Source organism: Erpetoichthys calabaricus, chromosome 1 (assembly GCF_900747795.2).
Source record: "Erpetoichthys calabaricus chromosome 1, fErpCal1.3, whole genome shotgun sequence".
Taxonomy (NCBI): Eukaryota; Metazoa; Chordata; class Cladistia; order Polypteriformes; family Polypteridae; genus Erpetoichthys; species Erpetoichthys calabaricus.
The window spans coordinates 43,120,325-43,145,265 of NC_041394.2; the positions used below are offsets into that span (position 1 = coordinate 43,120,325).

General features: G+C 36.4%; 1 protein-coding gene and 1 long non-coding RNA gene across 4 annotated transcripts in view; one reads left to right on the plus strand and one right to left on the minus strand.

The window, feature by feature from the left end:
- The window catches only part of tet3 (tet methylcytosine dioxygenase 3), a 141,107-nt gene that overhangs the window by 96,138 nt on the left and 20,028 nt on the right, over positions 1–24,941 (minus strand). The window contains exon 1 of one of the 2 annotated variants that reach the window (XM_028798725.2): positions 17,721–17,832. The exons of the other annotated variant lie outside the window; for it this stretch is intronic. The gene's annotated coding sequence lies outside the window, so the exon portion shown is untranslated. Of the gene's footprint in view, positions 1–17,720; positions 17,833–24,941 lie in introns of those variants that run through there. 2 annotated transcript variants of the gene reach the window in all.
- The window catches only part of LOC114649245 (uncharacterized), a 48,730-nt gene continuing 42,880 nt past the window's right edge, over positions 19,092–24,941 (plus strand). The window contains exon 1 of one of the 2 annotated variants that reach the window (XR_003715805.2): positions 19,092–19,379. This is a non-coding gene — a long non-coding RNA (uncharacterized LOC114649245). The other variant, XR_003715807.2, reaches the window with a different exon arrangement.

A 24,941-nucleotide genomic window follows, 5' to 3' on the forward strand; every position in this document is an offset into this window, starting at 1 on the left:
GGAACCAACCCATACACTGTGAATTATGAGACAGTGATTGGTGCCGCTGCCTTTAGAATTCAGTATCAAACACACCATATGTGACTCGTCTTTATCTCCCTTGGCATAATTCCCATGATAATGTGAAGACAATGGGATTCGTTCAAAACCAGTCTTTGTAACACTTAAATGACAGAACACAACTACATAATAAAACAAAATAGAATCTATTGCCTCTAAAGGCCTCCCTGCACGGATTTCAATATCTGTCTGTCTAAACAAGTGCATCATCCACTTGTTAAATTCTGAGTAGCACTTAAGAACAAATGAAGTACGGTAGTCGCCTTTTTCACTTTATCTCTCTGTTTTTCTCTTTGCTCTGAACTATTTTACTTCCTTCCGTAAGAATTTGCCTCAACTCTCTTCCCCACTTCAGGCTTAATGATCCACTAAAACCTTGAAGTACATCATGGGTACTCTTCTTCTTTGGACAGAACTTCCTCTAATAGCTCCATGCGTCTCTGCACTCCTCGGCACTGAGCAGCAGTAAAAACTGCGCATCTCCAAGGTGGCTCCCAAGCTGAATCCTTATAGGGGGCATCATTCTCCCACTAATCCCAAATTTGATATGTTGTGGCATTTGTTAGTGTCTCTGTGTAAATGTTCTGTCTCCTGCCAATCCTCCCTGTCTACCTCCAACAAACAGGCAGTATAACCCACAACTGAGCACAAGAGATGAAATTGAAGATGGAAAAATGCGGGTGTGTCACCATACGGATTTGAAACCTTGTAGGGTGGACTAATGGAGCTGTAGGGTGACATCACTCTTTGTCTTTGCACTTTGTTTTAAGTGTGGACTGAGTGCTGCAATCAAATTTTCATTTTTTAATTGTCTTCTTCACTTTTTGTAGTTTTAAGTCAAATTGTATGCTAATGCTATAGTAACAGAAGCTGTTCGTCCCTCCCACTTCCTTCCTATTTTAAGCCCTAAAACGCTGTGCTTCAAGAAACTCTTAAGTATGTGAAAAAAAAACAGATATGCATGTCAAAACAGCTGAGGGCACTGAAACCTTGTCAAGCAAGCAGTCTAACTTATTTCTGGTTTACTCCTGCCTATAAAGTTTAAGGTTGTAGTGACATTGGTGCCATATTAAACTTTATGAATTGCAACCACATTAACAGGAATTAAATCATCACAATACAGTTCATCCTATTATTTTTAACCTGGCCCAATAAAAACATTGTAAATGTAAGATTCAAACTGTCTTCATCATCAAGAGTTAAATAAACTTTTTTTCTATAAAATCTGGTAAGATGGTAGTGAAATGCACCACAGCAAAAAGGCACTTATCGTAAAACTGTTTTCTCTTCCTTTATTTTTTAGAAAACACAACGTTCATTGATTCATGCAGCACTACGCAAGCAAATTAAAATTTTGTTGAGCAAGCCTTGTCACCAAGCTAGAGTACACAGAAATGAATGTGTACTTTCTAATTAAAACCCCTCTATAAATATCAGTTTCCTCTTCACCTCTTTACTTTTCTTTTAGTATTTTATGCCACATTTACATGATCCAAATTTGCTAAATAACAGGTCAATGTGACAGCGGCATTATCTAAAACGAAGAACATTTTTACGTGTCCATTGCTAAACTTTGGAAAAATTATTTTGATTTGCAAAATGGTTGCTGAGATTAACTGTATGCATGAACTATCCTATAATGAACTTTAAATCTTATTTGATACTATCTCCTGCCTGGCATACAAAGCTGCTGGGACAGGCTCAAGCTCCACAACATCCTGCAGTGACAAAACTTTGTTCAGAAAATAGATGGATGGAGATCATGTTGCATTTGAAAACACATGAGCAAGCAAAGGGCAGTATGTACTATTTTCTTTTAAACCATGACCAACTTTTTACAAGACATCATGATTCCTTCAATTTCTGGGCTCAGATGCAAAAGGTTGAGTCAATGCAATGCAGGTGTGCAGGACAGCATCACATATGGACCAGGAGATTGCCAACCATAATGATGGCTGACTGCTTATCCAAGAGGCCAAACTTAATAAAGTTTGATCATGCTGCTGAGACATCCTTTCATAACACAGTTATGATGGGTGCTGGCAGATGATCTGAACCTTTTGCAATTTTTGGCACTTCCATCAAGTGAAAGGTATGACATAATGATCATTCAGTCACTTGAAGAGGTGTAGACCAGTACATTTGTAATTTATTTCCCAGCTGTTACTGAAGAACCTAAATCATGTTAGACACCATAATGGAAAGTATTTTATCCTGCCAAAACACTACTTCATCCAGAGCTGATATCTCCAATCTGCAGCCTCTTTCTTCTATAGCTTATTCAGAAGTGCTTTCATCACATGGCTCAGGATATGAAAAGCTGTTTAACTTTCTTTAGCTGACTGCCATGGTGGTCTGTGATTTATGAGTACATGGGACAGCCTTGAATCGTATATGCTCTGATGACATTCTTAGAACTTTGCTTGAACATCTCTACTAATCTATTTGCTTGATGATGGTCAAACACTCCAGATGAAAACTTTTTCCTTTTGTCTGACACTTTTGAAAATTTGAAGTACAGAAATACACAGCACAGTTCACCACAAAAACAGATTTGCAACAATAGCAACAGACTCCACAGAAAGACACATAGTGAAGTAGCAAAGTGGCTTTGGCTGCAGACTGTAGATCTTTGCAGTCTCAGAGGTACAGTAAACACCCTTGAATATCCAGGGCAGTAGTAGCTATTTGTTGCCAGTGTCAGCATTCATTGTCAATCATTGTATGCATTATGGGAGGAAACTAGTGAACCCTGACAAAAACATGTGCACAAGGAGAATATGTAAACTCTAGAGACAGTGACCAGGCCATGATTTGATTTGAACTCTGGTTTCTGCAGGCTACTGTTCACAACGCTCTCCTTAATTGAAATATATTCAAATTCTATTTTTTATGTATGGACTTTTGTAAATCTAAGTAATGGAAATGGGATGAAGCTATGTTTAATACAAAAAAAGGTATGATATTGTGCACATTAATGTTACAGCAACAGGTTTAACATCAACTGAAAACATTGGAGCCTGCGTGTATTGAATAGTATTGATTAGCAAAATTTACCAAAGCTTTTTTTGCAGCTAATTTCCTGAGTTCACCAGTGACCTTGTTCACCAGATTTGATGGGTATATTTTTTGACTATAAAGAGAATATTATGAAAACACTTTGCTGTTCTGTATACTTTAGATTCACTGCAGGTTGTGTCTTCACTGCTGGAGTAAAGTTCTTTACGATGTAGTGCAAATTGGAAAGTGGCACAGACAGTCCCTGCCCCCGAGTCTATAATACTGATCCTTTGCATCACATGTTCTGTGGGTAATAGTTAGCCACACAACCACAGGAGATGTAGAGAGAAATAAAGAACTCAGAGTGTAATTTTATCTCAAGGAGGCTGTGAGTTAACACTGCCGCCTCACAGCTCAGGTCACATTTTTATCCACAATAATCAGTCCAGCAAAGTTGCCACATAAAAGACCACTACATCATTGTAACCCACTCAAAACATGTTCAGTTTCTTTTTTCCCTGTTGACTTTAATGAATTTCGCAGAGTTGGCCAAAATTCCTGAACCTCTCTGTATTTTAAACAATCTCGGGGTGAGTATTGAAAGTAAAGCCTTCAACTTACTTCAGTGCTAACTGTAATCTTTGACAGGATACTGCTACATGGCTAAAGATATTTAAAAAAAAAGTAAAGGCACATTACATATTTCATTGATTTTCTTTTTCACCACCATTAAGACTTGAACATGTTAAGTTTTTTTTAAATTACCAATATATGAAATTAGCTTCATGTCGGCAAATAAGTGTAAATAAAACAAATGAAACAATTATAATAATTTATTCTCTAATGTTCATTAACAATGTCCATGTTGTTAATGAGAAAAAAATTCTTATGCAGTATAAAAAAGTGAGCACTCTCCTGTTCACTTTTAAATTGGAATAAGGAGATTTATATAACAGGATTAACATTTTTTTTACTGTTATGTGTGCTTTTAAATAATATATTTATTTGGGACTGAACTTATAAAACAGAGGAAAAAAATGCATGCTCTATTCTTTAGACACAGGTGTTTAGTCTGGTTTGTTTCAACAAACAGCGCCTCTACCCTCCTCCACCATATTTAGTGAAGGCAGAGTATCAACGAGTGTTAAGTATCCTGTGTCTAATAGCTCAAAGCCCTTCCATTCCTGACATGTCACACGTGCAAGACAGCACGCAACCAGCAGCACAGGCCAACCAGGGCATAAGGCGAGGAACCCCCTCCCCCCCACTCACAAAGACAAAGAGAGAGACAGAGAGAAGAGGGATTCGGTGAATGAGAAGGAACATGAAAGAATGAGGGCTATATCTGTCTCTTTCTGTGTGTACAGGCACTTGAGCATGACAGAATGAGACGATGGATGTTAGGGACAGGTGTACGTAAGAATGTATGTTAAGATCTGTAGAAGAATCAGTATGTGTCTGACAAGAGTATGCCTAAATACATTTAAAAGAAAACAGTATTAATTGTGTTTGTGCCACTGTCAAATTCTCAAACTGCATGTATTTGTAAGCAGACATGGGAGAAAGTGCCTGTAACTGCATGCCCTGTTGTGTTTAAAAATCTTCACAGGTCAATGTAAACCTGACTCTGATACATTACAAACATTTCTGTGATTATCAGAAAGTCTTAATTTGATGGCTTTATAATGCTTCATATACTGTACAAGTAAAAGGATTTTGAATTGAATAGAGAACCTTATCATTGAATTGCATATGCACATATACAGTATACATTGCTTTAGAAAACTTGCCCTTGTATTTCTGTGAGTGCTGTGTATTTGGACCTATCCGCACAAACCTGCATACAATCAAATCTGTGATGCATGCAGGTATAGGCTGCACCTTCAGTAATTCAGGTTCAAGCACCAAGTAAAAAGGTATTTTTTCTGTATCTGGCTCACTGTATTCAGACAGGGTGGAACAAAAGAAAGAAACTTCTGCCCCCATAATCAAGCAGAGTTTTACTGCTTCTTAGCTCATTCTGCCAAAGGGCTTTGTGTGCCTAGCTGTTCATTAAACCCATTTCTAAAGGCTTGCTTGTGTTCTAACCACAGTCTCTCTCTCCTCCAGTGACCTTATTCTGGCCGAGGGTCATATGAGTTGCATGCTACAGGGACCTTGGGTTGCCCTTATAGTCCAAAAAGTTTTACAACTGACAACACATTTCCCTGACAAACCGTTATTATACTGTGCACTGATCAGCATATAGTTGCATTGTTGTGCAATGTGTTGTGACCTGCACATACAGTAGACATGTTAATATCCAAAGTAATGCGGCAGCAAAACATGTTCTTGTATCTAATATTCCCTTGTGATGGATAATGAAAATATTTAAAAAAAAAAAACAGAGAATTCTTCACTAAACTTCCTTATAAGATTAGCCTGATTACTTCCCCATTTTTTTCTTCTCACAAGTTAAAAGTACCCAGAAGGTTACAATATAAGTATTCAGGCAACCTTTAATCTTTAACAGGTTTGTAAAACACTCAAGAGGAATGGACTCAAAATTGTGAAACTCACAATAGCCGGACAGCTACAGTAAGCACGATAGTCTGTAGTTTTCCAGTGCATTACAGTTTACATTTCTTTGAACAGTACAGCAAAGATAACCAGTGAGAAGGACTGGAGATCTGCCATCTGAATGTCAATAAATATTTAATTTGTAATCTTTCACTCCAGTTTTATTTACAGGCCCAATATTAAATTTTGATGAGGGCCTTAAGCACATTTTCATCACATAGTTTTTTCATGAAGATCAATCATCATTTTAATGGCCATGAGAACTTACAAATAAACCTAAAATAAAGATAATTTGCAGAGCAAAAGTCACTATTAGTTGAATCCCTTTACACTAAAAAAGAAAAAACAAAATCACTAAAAAAGAAAAAACAAAATACTATTATTATTAATCATGACTACATTATTGTGGAACAACATCCACTTTATCTGATATAGGAATGACACTTAATAAATTAATAATGAGATAATGGTTCCCCTTTCTTGATCTGAGTTTTCAGAAAAAGAATATATCCTCTTTTGATGTGACTTGTGCACAATAGCATCCTCCGAGCTCATAATTCAATTCATACATGTCATCCCAGTGTTTATGCAGATGATAGTTATATCTTAAAACATTTTTGCATTAGAGTAGCATTTTCACTTTCAACCCACCTGATGAAATTCCTCCTATTACTTTTAAGAAATGAAGAAATTTATGAAATACACCTATATGTGGATATGGGGCGAAACCAGGTCTGTAAACAGGTAACAATTAGCGTGTTTACAAACACTTCAAAAACTATTCACAGAAATCTGATTTCTAAACTGTCTTGGAAACCCTTATTCCAATTAGAGAAATTAGGCTATTGTCCTCTGAGAAACCTGATTAACTGAGCTAGATTACTCTGCAAATAATCCAATTATGTGGTCTTGTAAACCCTTAACTGGGTTACTGTTACGGATTTTATTGTCTGTGCATGTCCGTTGCAGACATGTGTTATCTTTGCACACACTTTCAGCAGAAGCGTACAAATAATACATTTCCTTTGAGATAAAAGGGATTATCAGAGAAGGACTTGAAAAGAAAATTTCACTATATGCAGATGATATGGTACTGTATATATCAGATTCACAAAATACTGTGTCTGCAGTCCTAACAGCACTAACATAATTTCAAAAGATTTCTGGTCTCAGAATTAATTTGAATAAAAGTGTGCCCGTTCCAGTGAACTCTCTAGCACACAATATTAGATTTGACACCTTCCCTTTAATCATTGCAAATGAGTTTAAATATTTAGGGGTAAACATCACAAGTAAACATAAAGCTCTTTACCAACAAAAGTTTCCTGTCTGCATGGAAAAACTTAAGCAAGACTTAAGATGGTCTACCCATCATCTCACTTTAGCTGGAAGAATTAACACTGTTTCAAAGCATTCCAATATACATCAATAAATAATTTTTAAGAAGTTAGACTCAATCATAACCTCATGTATTTGGAATTCAAAACGCATCCAAAGGGCAATCCTACAGAGACCTAAGGTAGTAGGTGGCATGGCTCTACCTAACTTACAATATTATTAATGGGCAGCAAATATACAAGCTATAAAAACCTGGACATTGACGAAAATAGAAGAACATACACAGGCTCGGTCCATAATACAAATAAAATCCTGCAGTACTTCTTTATATTCCTTGCTTTATACCCCAGTAAATGGAAGTCATCGCCAATATACTAATAACCCAATTGTACTGCATTCACTCAGAATATGGAACCAATGTAGGAAGACAGAGAAGCTTTTATCTGTGGCACCTCTGCATGATAACCACCTTTTTCCATCCTCTTAAACGTACACAGTTTTTAATGTTTGGAAAACATTAGGGATTAAATCACTTAGAAATTTCTACATAGACAACGTTTTTGCATCCTACGAACAATTTCACTCCAAATTTAACTTTCCAGCAACACATTTCTTTCACTGCCTCCAAATTAGAAACGCTAAACAAAAGTTGCCCAATTTTCCTTAACTCTCATCTACTTGTTTTCCATAAAAAATATTGATCAGTTTTGAGGACTTAGACAGCATTTCTGTAAAATATAAAAACATTTTAAAGTCCCTCCCTTTCAAAGATCCCAGAGTTCAGTGGGAAAAGGATCTCTTGCTCAACATTTCAGAAAAGGAGTGGAAGGCAGCAATGCACAGAATTCCTATTTTTTGTAAAAATTGATCTATATGTACCAAATGATTACAATAAAATTAATAAAAAAAAAAAAAAAAAAGAATTCACTCCAGCTCCATATGCGCAAAGCATACAATTATTCAACTAAAATCATCGATCAAGCACATCGGTCTCATTTAAAACTGTCCAAAATGTTTCCAGGGAAAGATCCAACCTGCAAACATTACAATCAAGTTCCAGCCTCATTGGGTCATATGTTCTGCATGTGCACCACATTAACATCATTTTGCACCAAAATTTTTAAATGCCTATCAGACAGCCTTGGTGTCACAATCCCTCCTAATCCACTAACAGCTGTGATTGGTGTACTTCCAGATGGGCTTAAAGTGAAGAAGGACAAACAAACCATAACTGCCTTTACTTTACTATTAGCACATAGACTTATCTTGCTGAATTAGAAGAATCCAAACTCATCTCTTTTAATTCAGAGGGTAACTGATGTTATATACTATTTTATATTGGAAAAAATCTAACTCAAATACCTAATGAATACTATTTTAGAATAAGCATTTAAATTGAGGAAGTGAACTCTCTTCCCTTATTTATTTATTTATTTATTTATTTATTTATTTATTTATGTATGTATGTATGTATTTATGTATGTATGTATTTATTTATGTATCCTAGGTTTTACTCTGTTGGCCGAGCTCTCTTTCTCATGGGTGGGGGTTGCTTTGATTTTAACTTAGTTCTGTAAAATTTGACTTGCTTGTAAGGAATGTTATTTGCTTTTAATAAAATCAATAAAATGTAAAAAAAAAAATGTTCAGACAATCACATTATTCTTTCTCCTGGCTGAGATAATTTTGACAAAGGAAAACTCCTTGAGATTACTTGCACATATAAACATTTATCATTAAGAAACCAAGTTTCTACCTTAACCGGGTTATTCACCTTAACCTGATTATGTGTGTGCAAGTAAATGCATTGAAAAATGAACCAAAGGTATAAGCGCTACATAATTGTAAAACATACAAACACAAAGGTAATGATCAATATCACTAAGAAATCTGTTGGTGGTAGGTATTTATGGTTAGTAACAACTATCCTTCTACCAAACCTTGCTAATGTCAAATGTATGGGCTCATTTAATCTTCATATAGACATAACAATATACTATATACTAAAAATATTTTGTCTTCCATCTAGTTTCTTCACATTTTATATTTTCATCTGATGCCCACAAAAAAAATAAAAAATTGCTTAATGTATATGTTGTTTAAACATCTAATATAACACCATTTTGTATGTCATGATGTTATGCAGATTCAATCATCATGGAAACCAATTTAATTAACATTCATAAAAAAAGAAAAAAAAAAGAAACTGTGCTGATTTTACCAACTGCATAGCAACCGGAGGACAGGGATAGTTCTATGACTCAGACTGCGTTGATTCACTGTTAGTTTAGTTTTTTTTAGTTGTTCTTTCAAAACAAGCTTGAAAATACAAAGAAAATGTGTTATATTGATTACATATGTATTAAATATATATTGTCATGTTATACTGCTGTTTTACTTGCTCTTCTGAAGTAATCCAAAACCAAGCCTTCAGCAAGCTCCCAGGCACAGTCCTATCTTTTTTATTGAACTAGTTGAAATCAGCTTCAATTATGTTTTCCTACCATTTCTTCTTTCCTCAACATATATTAAATTTCATACAACCAGCTTGTTATAGTTGAAGCTTTGTGATTCCCAAAGAACAATTTTCCTATAATATTATTGTATTTCTCAGCCTTTTCAACATCTGTGCAGTCACTCCATCCATCGGGGCTCAAAAATTATTAATACATACATTAATACATTATGGCTGAGAACTGCTACATCAACACTATTCTTGCATTTAAGGCAGGCTAACATGTGATATTGAGAATGAGATAATGTGAAGATGGTGAATTAAGAATGTTATATTTTTCATATAAAAGCATATTTTCATATTCTACTGAAATTATGTATGCATTAGTTCATAAGGAAAAACTTGTTAGAAACTTTAAAACTTTGCAAGAGAAACAGATTTTTTTAAGAGATACGCTTCAGCAAACAGACAAGAATAGACTGTTCACCAATAAAAATGTGTTAAAACACACAAAACATAGTTTAATTTTTTCCACTGTGCTTGCTGGATTTCACTAGTAAAGCATACTGTTGTATTAATAAAGTCAGTTTAAAACATTTAGCATGTCATCCAGGCTTTATCTTACTAATACTAAGAGCTTCACTAAGATGGTGTTTAAAGGAGGAATGTGGACAATTTTCCAAATTTCCCAAGTCAAAGAACACCTACCACATGGCCAATGAAATCTTACAAAATTTCAACAGGGGCCTCGTTTTTTGTCATCACCATAAACATAAATAAAGACATGTATGGTAACACAGCAAACATTTGAATAAGTTTTTAAAAATAAATATTATGAATGCCTAAATTCATAAATCTGAATAAAATATGAAAGCGGCACCACACAGATTGCGCTTTACTTATTGTATCAATTATTTAAGCTGGTAGAAGCCACACCAATATTTGAAAAATAATTTATTCAATGTTGGTTAAAACTGCTCTTGAAATAACACAGGTACACACTGAAAAAATTGTTTTATATCATGTGATTTCACATAACTTTTTTACCTGTCAATGATGTAACAATCCCTACATTACCTGACAGTAGTGAGCTCATGGGGACCCAATTAAAAGATAAAACGTATTACATTCATACACCGCTTTCTCATGGCACCGGAATTGGGGATAAAAGTTTGAGCATACTTCAAGAAAGATATTGTATATCCTTGATTTATTGCCCTAACATACTGTAAGTTGCCTAGTGCAGAAATTTGGTAACGATTACAATGCAGAAGAATGAAGACTATTTAGAGACTCATCTAAAAGACGCCATAACAGTACTAAATATGAATTAATACACTGCCTGGCCAAAAAAAAAGTCGCCACCTGGATTTAACTAAGCAAATAGGTATGAGCCTCCTATTGGATAATTACTGCATGGGCGATTATCTTTCAGCTGGCAACAAGTTATTTAACCCCAACTGGTGCAATGAGTTGCTTCTCATTTCTTAAATAACCATGTCGAAAGACACATCTCGTGGTCGTGGAAAAGATGTTAGTCTGTTTGAGAAGGGTCAAATCATTGGTATGCATCAAGCAGAGAAAACATCTAAGGAGATTGCAGAAACTACTACAATTGGGTTAAGAACTGTTCAACGCATTATTAAAAACTGGAAGGATAGTAGGGACCCATCATCTTCGAGGGAGAAATGTGGCCGGAAAAAAATCCTGAATGATCATGATCGGCGATCACTTAAACGTTTGGTGAAATCAAATCGAAGAAAAACAACAGTAGAACTCAGGTCTATGTTTAATAGTGAAAGTAAGAGCATTTCCCACGCACAATGCGAAGGGAACTCAAGGGATTAGGATTGAACAGCTGTGTAACCGTAAGAAAACCACTAATCAGTGAGGCAAACCGGAAAAAAAGCCTTCAATTTGCTAGGGAGCATAAAGATTGGACTCTGGAGCAATGGAAGAAGGTCATGTGGTCTGATGAGTCCAGATTTACCCTGTTCCAGAGTTGAGAATCTTTGGGATGTGTTGGAGAAGGCTTTGCGCAGCGGTCAGACTCTACCATCATCAATGCAAGATCTTGGTGAAAAATTAATGCAACACTGGATGGAACTAAATCTTGTGACATTGCAGAAGCTTATCGAAACAATGCCACAGCGAATGCATGCCGTATTCAAAGCTAAAGGCGGTCCAACGAAATATTAGAGTGTGTGACCTTTTTTTTTGGTGGCGACTTTTTTTTTGGCCAGACAGTGTACCTCTTGCTCATTCTATGCATTTCAAAGAAACTTCAGAAAACTTTGAAAGACTTCTCAAGAAAATTAACTACAGTGAGCATCTTTGGCTTGTATAAGCGGGGCTGAAAGCTCTGTGTATTGTGTATCTTACTGGGTCAGAAGTCAGGGCTTACACAATTCTCAAATGTGGGACAATGGAGCCAAGAATTTACATTGGGTTCTGAAGGAATGGCCTTCTAGAAAATAACTACAGCTTGGTGTCAAAAACATCATCAGACTCTGATAATAACAAAAATTTCCACATAAAATGCAATGTCTGTTTTACATTGTAGAAGAACAATGACAAGGATAAATGCAAAACTTTAATTTTATTTATGAGAAGGCAGGTATGCTTGTTCAGCACATTACTGTGATTCTGGATCAGTGAGCATTTATGAAGATGTTACAGACATTAAGCACAAGTGTAGAAATTTGTGCATGACAGCAAAAATATTAAGTGTTGCAAATACAAGACCAAGAGAAGCAGCAGGAGGACGTCAAAGTTAGAACTCCAATTGACTGCTCTTAAGGAAGTAGTTGCCATTACTTCATATACAAACGCAAGAAAAATAAAATAACACTAATTGTGGTATTCATATATTTATTCATTTATTTATTTTGCACAGATGTATATGAGCAAAACAAAAGCATGTTACAAAAATATTTTCTGGATTGCTTTATGAAATGTTATACAGTATTTCTATGGAAAATGCTACTTTGCATATTGTTTAACTACTCTACATTCTTATCTACTTCCTCTTTAGTTTTTATTTGCTAGTGGAACTGGAGACATTTGGCTAACAAAACCTGAAATAAAAAGGTCTGTGTTTGACTAATATCAGGGAAGTGAGCCATCCACTTCCATCTCAGTCTTCAGGTTGGGAGGTTTACTACCCATGGGCATTTGAAAAGAATGTAGCTCTTAAACTGGTAATCATTCGGCAACAACACACAAACAGGACTATTAACTTCAAAGGCCATCCATGAAAACCAGGGTGGTACGGTCACCCAATGGAAAATGTTAACAATATGCTTTTCTGATATATATGTTCATTCAAGTTACTGCATTGGAAGATGTTCCGATTCATGAAGGGGATGATACTATTGTGTGTTCAGGTACTTGAATATATACATAACAAAATATTGAAAAAGGTCATACAAAGAATAAATTAGCTTTCAGCAATAAGTCAGAATCACAAAATGTAACAGTTTAGGATTTTGTGTTGTTATGGCATTATTATTTTGCAGGCATACATAATTGCAGTATCTGTCATATTAATTTTATATTTAATTTAAATGCAGGATTTTGTTTGTTTGTTTGTGAAATTGAATTGTGATATGAAATTGTCTAAGAAATTCTTCAATGGCATATGTTGCTTCAAACATTTTTATGTATGTTTTGGCTTTATCACCTGTTAGATATGCTACAACTTTGTGGATCCTGCATTGCAGTGTTCTGCTTGAGGACATGAGTACTCCCTTCAAGTAGCTGAGTGAGCTGAGCTGAGTGAGCATAGAGAAAGTAAAATGAGTGTAACTGAGAAGTGCTTGAAGAGGCACTTACACATGTGTATGTCTGGATTTCACACTTATAAGGTAACAAATATCACAAGAATACATTCCTACATTAATCAAAAAAGCTGATACAAAAATGTCTTATATTATCCTTACTGACACAATTTCTGCAGTAGTTCTTTCCTGTTTCTCTTCCTCATGGCATTCCTTCTTTCTACCCTACAACCCACCCACCTCTGTCAATCTCCTGGTTACTGCTAGGTTGTGCAACATAGGAAATCCATCAGAAAATCAGAAACCTTATAATCTATGTCCCTGAATGGTCCTGTACTGTTTGTCAAGAAGGAAGTAATCTTGCAGTTTTTCCTCTGTTTCTCTAATCCAGCACTAAATTACTTTTCAGACTGTTTGAGATGGAAGCACAGTAAGCGGTGTCTTTTTGGCTTACTCAGGGCATATAATCTGTTTGTAGAAATCAACCTAATTTTTGACCAGCTTTTCTGTCCCACTCCCTCATGAACACAACAACATTCAGCTTTTTTATGGTGTTTTTTTTTTTGTTCTTTATTTTGCATTATACAATTTCTTGTATTAGGAATTTGTTAGTTTTCACATACCCCTTGGGGTCAGAGCACAGGGTCAGCCATTGTACAGCGCCCCTGGAGCAATTACAGGCTAACGGTCTTGCTCAAGGGCCCAGCAGAGTAAGATCTTTTTTGGCAGTGACGAGGATTCGAACCGGCAACCTTCTGGATACCAGCACAGATCCTTAGCCTCAGAGCCACCACTCCGCCCATATATGGTATGTGCATCAAATTGCAAACTAAGGTTAAAAATGGGCATATCAAAACACATACAAAACAGAAACTGGGTCTTAGCTACTTAAGAAGGTTTACAGCTCAGAGTACGACATATTTGTCCTATAGGCCATCAGCCTGAAAAGCATCTAAAGGACTCTGAAAAGAAAGCAGATGATGCACATATGACCCAGTACATCACACTGCTTATTTAATCATGACTTCAAGTAAAAAATGCTACTTTGCTTAAAGACCAAGAGGCAGTGTTATGTTGGATAATACGCATGTCTCTTGGTGGTTGTGCTTTAAATTCTGCATTCATGTCATGGGATTTCAAAACTCAGTTTCCAGGACAATCAAGTAGGCATATCTCTCTTTGCTTTTATTGTATGCATGTAAAGAATTATTACAAAATATGCAAATGTGAAGCTTTCCTAAATAATTCTGCATGTGTAGAACATTAGTTAGCTAACAATTCTATACGAAAAGCATAATAAAATGTGCTCAAACTTTTAAATATATGGAGAATCTACCGTATATGACAGGGCTAATTAATTACAAATTCAGTTGGGCAAGATTTTCAAACCAAGAAATTTAGCTGGGCCAGACACTTTCAGCTGCCGTCACCCAAAAGGTAAGAACAAATTTTAAACCAACACAAATGAATGTATGTTTATTCATTGTTTCCCTTTTAAATTTTGTCACATCTGACAAAGGCACATCAAATTGTGCATATAAAACAAAAAAAAACTATAACTGAAAAGAATCTGAGGTAGTAGCATTACTTTTTTTCAATTTTTGAAAAAAAAATAAATAAACATTTTAAAAATATCTGACCTAGGTACATCTACATGTTTTGTTTATTTGGTGAAAAAATATAACATTTAAAATTTGAAATTGGCAAATCATCAAGTGTAATAATAATTCTTTACAAATATAGTTCTTTACTCACTACTCAAAGCACTTTGTAAACTCCATACGGGGAGGACCCAGGGTGCAAACTCATGATCTCTTTATTGTGAGGCAGCAGTGCTACTATTACACCACCTGTGTAGGTGTACTGTACTGCCTAATATTTTGCTTGATAGTTTAAAATTACAGACACAGAATTTACAAAATCAAACAATATTAACCGCGGGTTCTACAAAAAAATTATTATGTAGTCCTGCAAAGCAATCAGTGCCTAATTTTAAAGAAAATTCCAAAAATTTTGCATGTTTTCATCAAATGCGGTCTTTCAAATTCATTCATGAAAAGCAATGGTTGATTGTCATCCTTGTAACTGCCATGAATCCCCAGGATCAAAATGTGAGAGTGCAGGGCCAACCAATCATATGAAGAGAAGGGCGGAGACAGTGCTTGTCAGTAATGAGGCACTCACTGGAACAACAATTAGATTCATTTGCGAAAACCCACGTTGGCACTCATTTGATTAAACTGGAATACAACTAAGATTCAGCACACAATTTATTATTGAATCATTTAATATGTAGTTGATGCCAAAACCAGCTGTCGCAGCCAAGGTGCCAGCGCATACCGTCACAAAAAAAAAAATCACTGTATCGTAGACTACTACCACCATTTCCAGACATACAGCAATACTATGCATTGTGGGTTGAATGTTGCTAGGAAACACAGAGTGTTGCATTCAAGGTCTCTACTGTAGCAATTTATGTAGGAATTTCTGCATTTCTGGCGGGATCACAGGTTGGGCCACATGAAGGTTGCTTCTGGGCCGCATGTGGCCTGCAGGTGCCATTTAAATGGTCTGGGTATATAAGAAACATTTCCATCAAAACTTGAACAATTGAACAATCTGCTGAACAACTAATTTTCATATAATTGTCTCATGGCTACTGAAAGCTCCAAAAGACACATTTAAGGAATCATCCACCCAACACTGGTAATCACTATCCCGTGCTGAAGTCAATTGCATGTAGAAAGTTTGCTATCTACATTCTTCATGAAAATATGAGATTAAACTTTTTTCTCAGAGATCAATACGAACAAAGCAGATAAGTAAAAAAAATACTCTTTTTGGGTGGTTAAAGTATCACTAATACTTAAAAGTAGTTGTACCAAGAACCTATTAATTTGGAAAAAATGTGTGGCATAAATAGAATACCATATCATTTTCACACCCAACTGATCCAACAGTCTGTTCATTCAACCATATTTTGAACCTGCCTTATCCATTACAGCAAAATACTCACACACACACCAACACACCCACACATACACCAAAACACAGCCAGACTAGACCAGTTTACAATCATCAATTAAATTAACATGTACAATTTTGAGTGGTAGCAAAAAACTCACAGAAATCCTTTATAGACAATGGGAAGATGTGCAGTGTTAATAGTTATTAGTTAAGAAACTGAAATCAAGTTCCTGGAACTATAATGCAAGTTCTAGACACTGTACTTAAATGCCGCCCTACAAATAAGGACCCTCTAATTTCACAAAAATGTAAATGCTTGACCTGCCTGTGAAGGTTTTATAATATGTTATTCGGAAAGGAAACCAGATAAATAACAAACAATTGGCATCCTACATAGTGAAAGACCTGATTTGTTTCCACAGGTAACTTGCTTTTTTGCTAATTTGAAAAGGTTCACTTAGATTTTAATTCAGTTACACTTTCCAGTCAGCAGCATGGTAACATTAAGCCATATCTATCAGCTACTGTAATGCAGCTTTTTTACTTCTGCATTACAGGTTGGTGCATTTAATGCTGTTAGTCACTGATGTAGTAAGAAGAACTCAGAGCTTCACTAAGTTAAATACCTACAAGTAAAATCAAACATTTCAAAAACTTGTTTAACGTCAAAAACAGCATATGCGTATGCTTTTAAAGAGTGGCCTTTTAAAATCTGACGTCACTGAGGATGCGCTCAGTTATGCCATGCAGGTGCTACCAATACAGCAGGGCAACCACTTGTACAAGTTCAGACTCTACAGCATGTACATTATGAGTGTGCGAATGTGTGTGGAAACATACAGAGTCTTCACCTTAGGTAACTTCTGTCCAATACAAGCTTGATAGAGAGGCTTTCAGATTTAGCCATTTGTGAAAAAATGTCACAATCATGAACATTTAGCTCATTACCAGAAATATAAGTAACCATATTCCTTGTGTACATTTCACACTAACATGTTTTTTCAAGTGAACAAAGAAAGTTAATAGAATAATAAAAATAAATAAAATTCAAGAATTTATTCTATGTTTGAAACTAACAAAACCTTCAAAAATATCAGTGACAATGGTGGGATCTCATCTCAAAGAGAAAATCATAATTTAAACAGACAGTTAACAGTTAACAACAGAAGAAACAAAGTAAGTCAAAATTAGTAACAGCTTGTCATAGCTATTTAATTATCACATTCTGTATATGTGTGTAGATCAATAGATAGACAGATATGAAAGATGCCATATAATAGGATGTTAGACAAGGAAAGATAGATAAGAAAGGCACTATACAAAAGATAGATAGACAGCTAGATAGATAGATATACAAAAACACATAAACACTCACACTCTCATACATACATATATATATATATATATATAGTGTAAGTATATATATATATATATAAGACATTGACTATATACTGTAATATATACAGTATATTTTATATAAAAAATTATATAACACTGTCTCCATATATACACTTATATATGTATACAGCATTTGAAACTGTTTTCTATCATCTTGATCTTACCTTGGCAGTTAGTGCTAGGAACTTGGCCTGGAATTTAATGTCTTCTTCAAATCCCACCTTTCATCAAAGAAAAATAAAGGGAAGATAAGAGAGAGAGAGACAGACAGAGAGAGAAAGACAGAGAGAGAAAGGGGGAGAAAATCAATAAAGTAATGCGACAGTCGCGAGGAGACACTTCTCCTGTCACAAGAATTTAAATATTCAACAACAACCCCTGCCCTTCTGGCTCTCTGAAAAAGAGAACCTTACTTTTATTTATTCTGAACTTGGACAGTCTATCTGATTTTGTGATTCATTGGGATATTATTGTGTATATTTCAAATCATAAACACATTTAAGAGTGAGGGAGATTATTACACAGGGGTATGTCTGTACAGAGGTGACAAATTCTAAATAATTAAATTAATAAAGGAGCACCTTGCCAGCCCATCTCCAGCAGCTTGTGTAATCTGTTCCTCAGTGTCCTTGGATTTGCAATCCTCTGCAAAGCTCTTTTCAACTACATATGATCCACATAATATCTATATTTACCTACAAAGCCAGGCTTCCTCCTTTTTTATCTTGGCAGCTCCTACTATCTCCATCAGAGGCCAGAACAGAACACACATTCTGTCTCTCTCTCTCTCTCTCTCTTTCTCTCTCTGTCTCTCTCCCCCTCTCTCTCTCTCTCTCTCTCTCTCTCCCCCACTCTCTCTCACTCTCTCCAACTCTCTCTCTTCCTCACTCAATCCGTATTTAAGCAGCCATCTTGTCTGATTCTTTGCATTATACTGTTAGGCAGTGTTATATTCATAGTACATAACCTAAGAAGCTTGTGTTGAGTGTTAAACTCTCATAGTCTGCATGGCATTCTTGAGAGCAAGATTCCCATATCACTTTTACGTATGACAGATTTCCTTTCCTACCCCTCATTTTCTCTCTCTCACCCTGCCCTACACTTTCTCCAACAGCAAGGATACCGGCAATCTGCATACGTGATATGAATACTGCCCACTGTCCCCCTTCTTGTCAGCATTTCTGCTAGGTGGTCCTACAAAGCATGCATCAGTCTACACTAGCCAATCATAAGCCTGGATGTTCCTTGCTGCTAGGGAAAGGAGAGAGCAAACTCAAGAAATGGGGGATGGTGTGTGCTTGTGTTTGTGCACCCACAAGCGTTTTACATATATATATATAGATATATATATATATATATATATATATATATATATATATATATATATATCACTGTATATATACTGTACACACACACACACACACGCACACACACACACACGCACACACACACACACGCACACACACAGAGTGGGTGGTGGTTACAGAGAGAAAAGCCACTCCCCAGCCTGTCAAATTTCTGCCTCTCACAAGCATCCCTAAACAATGTCTTTGGTAGGCTGGTATCTGTAAAGAACATCTGTGCATAAGATCAGCTTGCAAATGTGAAATGGACTTTTTAGCACAGGAGCAGCGAAGGCACTACATTACAAGCTCTGCTGTTTCTTATTTTCTTCTTTGATTCTCATTATTATTTATCTGCCTCTGTTACCTGCAATTATTCCTTGCACAAATAGTAAATCCGTTCTTCCTTTAATGTAGGCACAGGACTTCTGAACCTTTATAAATTCGGAATTTCTACTGTCCAGACCAAGAAGACATAAGGTATTGTGTGATGTTTATATCTGAAGTTATGATACTAATTAAAAGAATGGATGTTTAGGGCCACTTTACATTACATGAAAAGATCCATGGAGGATCCAGTGAGGATTTTCTGCTATGGAAAACAGCATTACTTCTGCAACAGGAAAACATTCACATCTGTATCTTTGCCACAAGCACCCGTTTCCAGACATGGAGGTTTGAATTGACGTATGATGAAATTGCGACTGCGGTTTTACTTTACCTACAGGGAACCAAGTATTAAGGTACCACATTTTAAATTTCGACAAATTTCTACTTTTATATTCAAAGAATATTTCAGTGCACTGGCTAAGTTGAAGGCTTAGCTAAATACAGCTGTAAACAACGAGGGAAAATACTTTTTTTCGTTTGCTTTTTCTTAATAAATACAGCTCAGTTTCAGGATTCAAATGATACAAAAAATATGTTTCCATCTCCGACTGAGTGATAGTTCAATAAGAATTAAAGAAAAGGACAGAAATACCCAAATCTCTATAGTGTATCAGTTTTGAGAAAAGGAAAGACAAAACAGATCCATGTGCTATTCTAGCCAACCAGCTTGTCTGGAGGGAAATAGGGAGAGCAAAGCATCCAAATGAATCCCTGTATCACTTAATTATTTAAAATCTAAAAGGTTACATCAAAAATGGTAACCTATAATATATGGGATAAATATAAGCTAAACAAGTTTCAGGCAAATTGTAAGCACAACCAGGGCTCCATTGAACATTCTAAGAGCACAAGGAAAAACTGCATGTCAGTTTTGAACATGCATGGCTTAATGCAGGGTAGTGAAGTGCTAAAGCCTCTACCATTGATAACTGGTAAACAAAACAACTCAGGACAGATTTTGATACATTTGGCCAGGACAATGACGTACATGTAGAATCACTGGTAAAGCCAACATTCATTTTTAGGATGTGAAAAGGAGAGCCTAGCGAAAACCCAAGCAGACATGGGAAAAGCATGAAAACTCCACATTGTCAGTGAATGGGATAGTATTTAAAAACACACCCTTGTAGGTGTAGTTGAGCAGTTCTATCCACTATTCCACCATTATCTGTACAATGAAGTAATAAAAACATATCAGTTAGACAGCTTTAAAGTTACCTATACACTATTTAAATAAAGACAAGGTATTTTCAATGATCCTGAGTGGAACTGAGGGCATTTAGTAAAAATAATGTTTCTCTAATTCTTTTTTTGCCACTGAATCATGTATTATCTAAGATAAACTAGGAATAAACAAAGGAGGAAACCAGATTATCCTTTTCCTACTGTAATCTATTCAGGTTTCTTTCCTATAGATTTTCAGAAATGAATACCTAATCATAATGTTCACAGCACTTATTAATTCTGGCCAATAAGCTGTCTATAAAATAATCAAGATATCATTAATAAAGACAGTTATCTTGGTATATAGTTTCTTGAAAAGTGTGCACAATGCCAGTGTGGATTTACTTTCCGGTACTGTCAAATTTTAAAGACATATAAAGTAGGTGGGTCTATATTAGCTTCTTATGAATAAGTGTGAGTGAGTGAGTGAGTGAGTGAGTGAGTGAGTGAGTGAGTGAGTGAGTGAGTGAGTGAGTGAGTGAGTGAGTGAGTGAGTGAGTGAGTGAGTGAGTGAGTGAGAGATCAAGCAAGCGAATGAGTGCATGAGTGAGTGAAATAATGTGTGAACAATTGAGTGAGTGAACCCTGTGATGGACTGGCACTCATTTAACTTTTGGTTTATGTCTTCTGCACAATGATGCTAGGGTAGGCTTCAGTTTGATTCGATCCTTAATTCAATAAGCATGACCAAGGAGTAGATGGATATTTTGATAATTATTTTATAATAATCAGTGGAGCATAGTAGAACAGGCTTAGGATCCAGGTTTAAATCCAGTCGGCAGCTTCCTCTACTCAGAATTTGCATTTTATCTTTGTGATCCTGGGAGGCTTCAAAGACAACATTTATCCACAAAGCTATGAGTTTTGTGCCTGTAGCTGCCAGGATATGAAACAGCTACCAAGTAGATCTGACTAGAGAAGAGGGGTATTAAAACTATATGCAAGAAAATATATTCTTCTTCTTTCGGCTGCTAATATATATAAATTATTCTCATTAGTCCTTAATTCAGACATCTTGTGCCTTCAATTTTAAAAGTGAATATAGTAATGATGGGTGTTGTATTAAAAAAATCACCCTAAATAAAATCAAGACACTATATTTTTAACTAAACAAAAGCAGTGATACTTCAGAGGCCAAGCAGTCATAAAAAGTAGTACTTCCATCTATCCATTTTCTAACATACTTCCAGAGGTCAGGGTTACAGGGAAACAGGTGCCCGCTTAGGAGAGATACAAGGTGTGAACCAACCCTGGACGGGAATCCACTTAACCATTTCTTCAGATTCATTTTTTTTTCATCATCTTCATGCGTTAAGGTGCTTTGGGCATTTAGTAGCATACATAAACACTATTGATATTTCCTTTCAAATGTGCTTGTTTTTACATTCCTATCTATAATAGGTATAACTTAATTTTATGACTTCATAAGCTGCTCAAAAAATTAAGGGAACACTTAAATCATCACAGTTTAACACTAAGTCACTGAAGCTACAGGGATATCAATCTTTCCAGTTAGGAAGCATAAGTGACTGTGAACTTCTCTTGCTTTGGTGCAAATCAAGGTGACAACAGATGTACTGGAGAGGCAACAGCAAGACTACCCCCAAAAAAGGAAATGGTTTTGCAGGTGATAGTCACAGACACTTGCTCTCTCCTTATCCTTCCTGCCTGATTCTTCTCTAGTTTTGCATTTTGCTAATGTCCTTGTCACTAATGACAGCATGAGGCAGTACCCACAGCTGATTCAGGTTGCACAGGTAGTTCAGCTCCTACAGGATGGCACATCCATACATGCCGTCACAAGAAGGTTTGTTATATCTCCAAGCAGTCTCAAGAGCATGAAAGAGATATCAGGAGACAGGCCATTACACGAGGTGACCTGGGCAGGGCCCTAGAAGGGCACCAGCCCAACAGCAGGAGCAGTATCTGCTGCTTTGTGCGAGGAGAACAGTAGAAGCACTGCCAGAGCCCTACAAAATGACCTCCAGCTGGCTACTGGTGTGCATGTCTCTGACCAAACTGTCCATGAGGATCCTATGAGAGCCCCACATCATGTAGTGGGACCTCTGCTCAAGTCCAAGACCAATCCAGCTCGATTGGCATTCACCAGAGAATACCACAATTGCCAGTTCTGTCATTGGCACCCCACTCTCTTCACAGATGAATGCAGGTTCACAATGAGCACATGTGACAGACATCAAAGAGTCTGGAGATGATGTGGTGAATGTTATGCAGCCTGCAACATCATTCAGAGTGAGTGGTTTGGAGGTGCAACAGTGATGGTCTGGTGAGGCGTATCCTAACTGTTCTTAGGTACCTGGATGAAATCTGCAGAGTCACTGTCAGAGCATTCACTGGTGCAGGGGGTCCTGTGTTCCTCCTGGTGCAGGACAATGCCCAGTCTCATGTGACCAGAGTGTATAGGTAGTTCCTGGTTAACAAAGGCATTGATGCCATTGACTGGCCCGCATGTTCCCCAGACCTGAATCTAATTGAGAACCTCTGGCACGTTATGTATCGGTGCATCCAATGTCGCCAAGTAGTGCCACAGACTGTCGAGTGCATACAGGCATGTGGGAACCATACACACTACTGGGTAATATTATGAGTAGCCACGATGAAATTCACGCAAAATGGATCAGCCTGTGAGTTCAGTTTTTGACTTTGATTTTCAGTGTGATGCTGAATCCAGCCCTCAATGGATTGATGATTTTGGTTTCCATTGACCATAGTTACTTCATTTTGTTATTAGCACATTACACATTATTACTAGTAAAGATTTCCCACTTGAATATTTTATTCATAGAGATCTGATATGTGATTTAAGTGTTCCCATAATTTTTTTGAGTAGTGTATATATACATAATCCAAAATCTTAACATATCTGCTCGAGAAAGGTGACAAGTCCATTAGTATCCACAGGCCTTACTACTAATGCTTACTTTCTAACTTGAGATGTCATATTACAGGTTATTTATGAAACCTTACAACTGTAAATTCTATTGAAAATTTTGTAATTTCTGTGCATTTATAAGTCAACAGTATGTCATTTAGTATCACCTTTAAACTTGACCAACTTGCTAGTTACATTTTTATCCAAATAATTTATATACATTAAAATGAGAAGCAGCCCAAGCCAGCATTTTAGCATTATGGATAGCACTGCTGCTACACTGGCCAAGAGTCCTGGCTTGAAAATCCTGCACCTGATCAAGTCAAATCAAGTCAAGTCAAGTGGCTTTATTTTTATTACCATCCATAAACTGTATTGCAGCATGCAGTGGCACCATATAACACTCCCCAGAACCACGCTACAACATGCACATAAATACAGGGCAAGTGCAAGACAGGTAAAAAAAAAACTATACTATAAACAGTAACAACTTTTAACAATTTGAAGTAGATAGTAATAAATAAATGAATAATAACATCAAATAATAAATAACAACAGTAATAACAAGTATAACAAATGTGCTGTATATAAACAAGCTACTAGGAGAACATCTAAGAGCAGGGGGTGCAGCACAGAATTCAGAATGCAGACAGCTGAGTGATAGAAGCTGTTGCAGAACCTGGCAGAACTGGTTTGGATGTTATAGTACCTTCTGCCAGATGGAAGTGGGACAGACTGACTGTTGGAGGAGTGGAGGCGGATCTTCACAATGCCATAGACTTTGTGGATGTAAGACTTTATAATGATGTTTCTAATGGAGGTCAGAGAGGTAGGAATGATCTTTTCTGCTGTGTGCACTATCCATTGTAGGACCTTATGGTCAGAGGCACTGCAGTTTCCAAACCAGACAGTAATGCAGCTGATCAGAATGCTCTCAGTGGTGTCTCTGTATAATGTGGTGAGAATGGGGGTAGGTAGGCTTGTCTTCTTCAGCCTCCAATGAAAGTGTAGACACTGCTGTGCTTTCCTGGCTATGGGGATGGTGTTAGTTGAACAAGTAAGGTTTTATCTGTTGAGTGGGCATGTTCTCCTTCAGTCTGTGTTGTTTTCCTCCTACATTCCCAAACAAGGCCTAACTGACCCTGTATGGATGGGTTGACCCTGACAGAGACTGGTGTCTTATCCAGGGCCAGTTACTGTATTTAATGCAGTTCCTTCTCCCCATAGCCCTGAATTTAATTAAATAATGTTTGAGAATGTTATATTATATTGGCCCCAGCACTGACCTTCATAAGCCATAATCAATTTCACATTTCTTAATTCATAAAATGTTTTATGCCATACACCTTTCTGTATTTACAACAAATTTTGAGAAGATGAAGTAAATCCAAGTATGTTGATTATTAGGCAAGCACCATATAATAGGTAGATAAACATAGTTAAAATAATGTCTTGAGACATGTGCTAAAGCGTATTGCTAAATTTATACTATATGTAAAAATGATCAACTGGTCATCATATGAATAAATGATCGG